Source organism: Triticum urartu, chromosome 4 (assembly GCF_003073215.2).
Source record: "Triticum urartu cultivar G1812 chromosome 4, Tu2.1, whole genome shotgun sequence".
In the NCBI taxonomy this organism is placed as follows: Eukaryota; Viridiplantae; Streptophyta; class Magnoliopsida; order Poales; family Poaceae; genus Triticum; species Triticum urartu.
The window spans coordinates 190,637,038-190,645,864 of NC_053025.1; positions in this window are offsets into that span (position 1 = coordinate 190,637,038).

Genomic DNA, 8,827 nt, shown 5'->3' on the forward strand with positions numbered 1-8,827 from the left:
GCTTTGTTCCTTGTTCGTGTATTACGCCACAATATGCACCATATTGACTTAAGCAATTTGCAAGCTGGGTTGCCTGGCTCCTGTGCTTACCCCTACGTTCCCGATTGTTCGGCTAGGAAGTAAAGGGAGCACCTCTGCGATTGTCACGACCGGGTCCTCCGAGCTCTGACCTCAGACTGGGTGAAGCCGAAAGCTAGCGCTCTTATTGTTTTCAATCATGGTTGGCACACAATGGAACTCATGAGTACAAAAAATCTATTGCACAAGTCTCATAGTAATAATGAGCACCGAAGAAAGGTATCGGTGGGGGTACTATTTTCTTCGAAGATGCTTCTTGCACTTCGTCTGTAATATAGCATAAGTTCCCTGAGCGCGATTTGTCTGTTATACCCTTATGGCCCGATTGCCTGGTTATCGGAAACACTGTCGATATTCTCGACAGGTGGAGTACATAACACTTTTTGGTCCTTGATCGAAGAGGGAGAAGCCGACGGTCGGTTAAGACGCGTTTAAAGTTCGGGTGAACAAAGATATGATATTAGTACTTCGGTACATACAATCATTATACATAAAATTCTTTTTACCCAAGTCACTTGGGGGCTCTTAAATTTATATGAGCCGTTTTATAATAAGTGTTCTTCTTCTTAGTCATTGCAAAGTTTTTCTTACTATTATTATTTATCACTCCTCTTTTCGACACAAGTGTGTGGTCACTAGCCGGGGAGCCTAATTTCTCTCTCAAAGCCACTAGAGTTTAGTTTGCTAAACTGGCCTAATGGGAAGTACTCCGCCTTCGGGATAGCAGGTTGAAGCCGTAGGCTGACCCGCTTGAAGTCTTGAGATAGGATGTGTCATGTTAAAGCACGACAGAAGCACTTTTTTTCTAAGACCAATTTTCAGATTGGCACCGAACACTTGATCTTGTTCGGACGTCAAGTTTTTACTGACATTTTTTTGGTTTTCCAAGCCTATGGCACTTTTAAACTATTTGTGTGTTTTTCAGCACAAGTCTCGCAGTGCAACGCCGACACCTTTAGAGATTCGGCAAAAATATTCTCGGATATTGCTATATATGCATTGGTTTCGAATTGTGTCTTCGGTCAATAGTTGGGTTGCCCGGCTCCTGCACTTGCTTCCTACGTTCCGCTTTGTTCGGGTAGGCGTGTAAAGGGAGAACCACTGCGATTGTGCTTCCAGCTCACATGGTTAAGCACCTCAGTGGAGAAAGCCGAAAACTGACTGTCACAATAAGCGTAAAATGGTCTGCGATTCGATGACTGTGTTAAATGACGGGCCATTCATAACAATGGCTGAAGTGTTTATGGCTTGACCTCGATTGTCGCCGAACACTACCGGGGGCTATTTAACTGGCCTCCCAAACTATATCCTCGATATTTTGCTCTTACATTAGAGCTGAGGTTTCATGATCATGCTTAGCATGACAACCCAAAGAAAGGAACCGATAGCAGGACTATTTTCTTTGGAAGACATTTCTTATGTTAAACAGTAATATAACATATCTCTCTGCGTACCTTTGTTTATAAAACCGTATGGCCAGATTGCCTTATTTGTCGTAAATCTTTGCCCTCATAAAGGCTTTATAAAGTAAGACAAACACTCCTCGGCTACTGGCCGAGGAGGTGGAAGCCGATGGTCGGTCAACAAAGTTTTGTACAATGTGGATCCGAGCATTAAATGACGTGAAGTACTTGGATACATAGAGTCATTACACATAATTTGTGACTTTACTATGGATATCGATCCTTAATTCGGCCACCCGTGCCCGCATTAAGGCTCGGGGGCTACTAGGCTTCAGGCTTATTATTTAAAAATATTAAAGGGGCACATCGATCCCTTGATCTGGTGTTGCCACCCGACCAGTGTCTCAGGGGCTACTGCATTGCCTGTCCAATGCAGAAAATTTTATGTGCAATATAGTTTCCGAGGAGATTTTGATCCTCAGGTTGGTCGGCCGCACCCAACCCGAGTCTCAAGGACTGAGCACGCCGCTTTTAGTGTCCCGAAGTATTCTGCCGAGCTAGGACTTGATCCTCAGGCCGATTTTGCAAATCAACCTGAGTCTTAGTGGCTACTGGGATCAGCGGTCTTACGTCATCCTTCAGGTGCATCTCGGGTTTTAGACCGATACACACCTTGAGGGCTACTGGCTATATATCTCGGCAGAGAATAAATTGCACCAATAAAAAATATTTACAATAAATTAGCCCGCGGTAGGGGTGGTGCACCACCTCGGAAGTAGTCCGGCATAAAGCTCGGGCGCTAGTGGCTGGCTCCATAGAGGGCATTTCCAGCATTAAGCTCGGTTAAAATCCTTCAACTTTTTTGAACCAAGGTGATATAACACCTCGGATATAGTCCGACGTTGGAGCTCGGATACATTCCGGCGTTGGAGCTCGGAAAGCAGTCCGGCGTTGGTGCTCGGCTGCAAAAGATAACTCGAATGCAGTCCGGCATTGGAGCTCGGACGCAAGAGGACACTGCCTCCCGGGAACAACTTCAAACCCGAGGTGTGGCATAGAAATAACCAGGCATTGGTAAAGGCCGGAAACTTAAACGGGCTCCTCGGATACCCAACGTGTAAACTCGTCGAATGCATTTCGGTGATCCTCAAGATCGAAGACGAGAAGATTTGTTGAACCAGTTTTCAAGATAGACAACCGAAGATGAAGAACAGTTCGGAAGAATCGAGGAGCGTCCCGAACTTGAAGACCGGTTTAGGGGGCTTCTGACTGTGTCCTGGACTAAGGGGTACTCACCACGTCGTCTCCCGGTCAGTTAGATTGGGCCGAGGACCCCCATGGCCGTATACTCATGGGCCAGTTCGCACAGTCGCTGCATACATGGAAGATTCCACAAGACTTGGTGATCAAGACAAGGACTCCTCCCCACCAGCTATTCGGCTAGGACTCTTGTTATCCTAGGCCTCGGGTGCATTATATAAACCGAGGCCAGGCTAGTCGATAGATCATATACAACAATCATACCATAGGCTAGCTTTTAGGGTTTAGCCTCTCCAATCTCGTGGTAGATCAACTCTTGTAATACCCATATCATCAAGAATAAATCAAGCAGGACGTAGGGTTTTACCTCCATCAAGAGGGCCCGAACCTGGGTAAAACTTCGTGTCCCCTGCCTCCTGTTACCATCCGTCCTAGACGCACAGTTCGGGACCCCCTACCTGAGATCCACCGGTTTTGACACCGACATTAGTAGACCGACTCCTGCCTGCATCTACTACTATTACTCCACACATCGATCGCTATCCAGCATGCATCTAGTGTATTAAGTTCATGGAAAAACAGAGTAATGCAATAAGAACGATGACATGATGTAGACGAGATCCGTTTATCTATGGCGGTAGATATAGATCCCATCTTTTTATTCTTAGTAGTAACGATACATACGTGTTGGTTCCCTTTCTGTCACTGGGACAAAGCACCGTAAGATCGAACCCACTACCGGGCACCTCTTCCCATTGCAAGATAAATAGATCAAGTTGGCCAAACAAAACCCAAATATCGAAGAAGAAATACGAGGCTATAAGAGATCATGCATAAAAGAGATCAAAGAAACTCAAATACTTTCATGGATATAAAAAGATAGATCTGATCATAAACTCAAAGTTCATAGATCGCAACAAACACACCACAAAAGAGTTACATCATATGGATCTCCAAGAGACCATTGTATTGAAAATCAAGAGAGAGAGATGAAGTCATCTAGCTACTAACTACGAACCCGAAGGTCTATAAAGAACTACTCACGCATCATCAGAGAGGCAGCAATGGAGGTAGTGAACCCCATCCGAGATGGTGTCTAGATTGGATCTGGTGGTTTTGGACTCTGTGGCGGCTGGATGAATATTTCATCGACTCCCCTAGGGTTCTGAGATTTTGGGGGTATTTACAGAGAAAACAGGCAGTCCAGGGGCACCCGAGGTGGGCACAACCCACCAGGGCGCGCCTGGGCCTCCTGGCGCGCCCTAGTGGGTTGTTCCCTCCTCGGGACTCCCCCAAGGTGCAAACAGGGCCCAACATTTTCCTTATGGTCCATAAAAAAATCTTTGTAAAGTTTCATGGCATTTGGACTCCGTTTGATATTGATTTTCTGAAATCTTGAATGCTGGCTTTATATAATTACGACAACAAGAGCAAACAGAGTTTGTAAAAGTTTTTCTTTATCACTTTCAGTTTATCAACTGAATTGCTTGAGGACAAGCAAAGGTTTAAGCTTGGGGGAGTTGATACGTCTCCGTCGTATCTACTTTTCCAATCACTTTTGCCCTTGTTTTGGACTCTAACTTGCATGATTTGAATGGAACTAACTCGGACTGACGCTGTTTTCAGCAGAATTACCATGGTGTTATTTATGTGCAGAAACAAACATTCTCGGAATGACCTGAAACTTCATGAAGCAACTTTTTGGAAAATATAAAAAATACCTGTAAAAGATGAAGGCCAGGGGGCCCACCACCTGTCCGCGAGGGTGGGGGCGCGCCCCCTACCTCGTGGGCCCCCCTGGAGCTCCTCCGACTCCAACTCCAACTCTATATATTGTGTTTCGGGGAGAAAAAAATCAGAGAGAAGAATTCATCGCGTTTTACGATACGGAGCCGCCGCCAAGCCCTAAAACCTCTCGGGAGGGCTGATCTGGAGTCCGTTCGGGGCTCCGGAGAGGGGAACCCGTCTCCATCATCATCATCATCATCAACCATCCTCCATCACCAATTTCATGATGCTCACCACCGTGCATGAGTAATTCCATCGTAGGCTTGCTGGATGGTGATGGGTTGGATGAGATCTATCATGTAATCGAGTTAGTTTTGTTAGGGTTTGATCCCTAGTATCCACTATGTTCTGAGATTGATGTTTCTATGACTTTGCTATGCTTGATGCTTGTCACTAGGGCCCGAGTGCCATGATTTCAGATCTGAACCTATTATGTTTTCATCAATATATGAGAGTTCTTGATCCTATCTTGCAAGTCGATAGTCACCTATTATGTGTTATGATCCGTTAACCGCGAAGTGACAATAATCGGGATACTTACGGGTGATGACCGTAGTTTGAGGAGTTCATGTATTCACTATGTGTTAATGCTTTGTTCCGGTACTCTATTAAAAGGAGGCCTTAATATCCCTTAGTTTCCGTAAGGACCCCGCTACCGCGGGAGGGTAGGACAAAAGATGTCATGCAAGTTCTTTTCCATAAGCACGTATGACTATATTCGGAATACATGCCTACATTACATTGATGAACTGGAGCTAGTTCTGTGTCACCCTAGGTTATGACTGTTACATGATGAACCGCATCTGACATAATTCTCCATCACCGATCCATTGCCTACGAGCTTTCCATATATTGTTCTTCGCTTATTTACTTTCCCGTTGCTATTTCTACCATCACTACAATATACCAAAAACATTACTTTACTATTGTTACCTTTTGCTACTATTACCACTACTATCATATTACTTTGCTACTTAATACTTTGCTGCAGATACTAAGTTTCCAGGTGTGGTTGAATTGACAACTCAGCTGATAATACTTGAGAATATTCTTTGGCTCCCCTTGTGCCGAATCAATAAATTTGGGTTGAATACTTTACCCTCGAAAACTATTGCGATCCCCTATACTTGTGGGTTATCAAGACTATTTTCTGGCGCCGTTGCCGGGGAGCATAGCTCTATTCTTTGAGTCACTTGGGATTTATATCTGCTTATCATTATGAAGAACTTGAAAGATCTAAGAACTAAGATTTATCCCTCAACTACGAGGGGAGGTAAGGAACTGCCATCTAGCTCTGCACTTGATTCACCTTCTGTTTTGAGTAAGCTTGCGACACCTAAACCTGCTTCTGCTATTTGTTCTGATATGTCGCATGTTATTGATGATGCCACTTCAGCTATACATGATACTTATGATGAAACTACTTCTACGCTTGATACTACTGTTCCACTTGGTGAATTTCTTGATGAACAACTTGCTAGGGCTAGAGAGATTGAAAATATTGAATCTGATAATACTAATGAAATTGATGATGAAGACTTGCCTGTTATTCCTGAGGGTTATGTTTTTGATAAAGAAGCTTCTTTAGCTATTTTATCTTGCAAAGATAGATACGAACTCAAGAGGTTATAAGCTAAATGGAATAAGCAATCTCTAAATGCTAGAATGAAACCTGACCCTGCTTTTGCTACTTCACCTATCTATGTTACCAATAAGGATTATGAATTCTCTGTTGATCCTAATATAATTACTTTGGTTGAATCTGATCCTTTTCATGGCTATGAATCTGAAACTGTTGTGGCACATCTTACTAAATTAAATGATATAGCTACCCTGTTCACTAATGATGAGAGAACTCGCTACTTTTATATCCTTAAAATATTTCCGTTCTCATTAAAGGGTGATGCTAAGATATGGTTTAATTCTCTTGATCATGGTCGTGTGCGTAGTCCCTAGGATATGATTTATTACTTCTCTGCTAAATATTTCCCTGCTCATAAGAAACAAGCTGCTTTAAGGGATATATATATAATTTTGTGCAAATTGAAGAAGAGAGTCTCCCACAAGCTTGGGGGAGGCTTCTCCAATAACTTAATGCTTTGCTTGATCATCCTCTTAAGAAAAATGAAATACTTGATATCTTCTATAATGGACTAACCGATGCCTCCAAAGATTACTTGGATAGTTGTGTCGGTTCTGTTTTCAGGGAAAGAACACCGAATGAAGATGAAATTCTATTGAATAATATGTTGACAAATGAAAATAATTGGACACCTCCGGAGCCAATTCCTGAGCCTATTCCTAAACCAACTTCGAAGAAGAGGGGTATTCTATTTCTCAGTCCTGAAGATATGCAAGAGGCAAAGAAATCTATGAAAGAAAAAGGTATTAAAGCTGAAGATGTTAAGAATTTACCTCCTATTGAAGAAATACATGGTCCTAATTTACCGCCTGTTGAAGAAACATATGATCTTAATCCTTTATCTATTGAAGAAACTCATGGTCTTGATAACCCGACACAGGTAGTAAAGGTAAATTCTCTCTATAGATATGATAAAGCTGAAATCCCATTTACTAAGTTTGTTAGCCCATACTTAGATGAGTTTGATAAATTTATGGTTAAGCAAGAAGATTTTAATTCTTATTTTGGTAGACAATTGAAATACAATTCAAATATGCTTGAACACTTGGGTAATTATATGGCTAATGTCAAAGGTGAACTTAAACTTATTAGTAAACATGCTTCTATGGTTACCACTCAAGTAGAACAAGTACTTAAATCTCAAAATGATTTGCTCAATGAATTGAATAGTAAGAATAATGATAATGCTGTTAGAGTTATGAATAGAGGTGGTAAAATGACTCAGGAACCTTTGTATCCTGAAGGCCACCCTAAGAGAATTGAGCAAGATTCTCAGAGAAATAATATAGATGCACCTAGTCCTTCTAAAAGGAAGAAAACGAAAAATGATAGGACTTTGCATGCTTCTAGTGAACCTGTTATTGAAACACCTGAGAATCCAAATGATATTTCTATTTCTGATGCTGAAACTCAATCTGGTAATGAACCTGAAACTAGTAATAATGTTAATGATAATGTTCATGATGATGCTCAACCTAGTAATGATAATGATATAGAAATTGAACCTGCTGTTGATCTTGATAACCCACAATCAAAGAATCAACATTATGATAAGAAAGACTTTGTTGCTAGGAAACATGGTAAAGAAAGAGAACCATGGGTTCAGAAACCCATGCCTTTTCGTCCCAAATTATCCAAGAAAAAGGATGATGAGGATTTTGAGCGCTTTGCTGAAATGATTAGACCTATCTTTTTGCGTATGCGATTAACTGATATGCTCAAAATGAATCCTTATGCTAAGTATATGAAATATAATGTTACAAATACGAGAAAGATACCGGAAGCTGAAATTTCCACCATGCTTGCTAATTATACTTTTAAGGGTGGAATACCAAAGAAACTTGGAGATCCAGGAGTACCCACTATACCATGCTCCATTAAAAGAAACTATGTTAAAACTGCTTTATGTGATCTTGGAGCCGGTGTTAGTGTTATGCCTCTCTCTTTATATCGTAGACTTGATTTGAATAAGTTGACACCTACTGAAATATCTTTGCAAATGGCTAATAAATCAACTGATATACCTGTCGGTATTTGTGAGGATGTGCCTGTTGTAGTTGCAAACGTTACTATTTTAACGGACTTTGTTATTCTTGATATTCCCGAGGATGATAGTATGTCTATTATTCTCGGAAGACCCTTTTTGAATACTGCAGGGGCTGTTATTGATTGCACTAAAGGCAATGTCACTTTTCATGTTAATGGTAATGAGCATACGGTACACTTTCCGAGGAAACAACCTCAAGTTCATAGTATCAACTCTATTGGAAACATTTCATCGATTATATTTGGAGGTTTTGAATTTCCTCTTCCTACTATCAAGAAGAAATATGATATCCTTATTATTGGGGATGTCCATATCCCCGTTGAGGTAACATACTGTTATTCGAAATTTCTCCGGTTCCATGTTATTCGGAATGAGTTAGTTAACAAGACTTGATCAACCTTCTTAGTGGATTCCTTTTGATGAGCATGAGATGGATGAAACTAGAAGGCACAACTTTCTGTACCCCACTTTTACTTTCTTTTATTTATGTTAAATAAAATAAAAATAGTATTTTTCTATCTGTTATCTGATTATCCATGCAATATAAAAATACCCCGAAAATAAAATTTCTCCAAATGCCCTGAAATTTAAATATGATTTTTTCTAGAA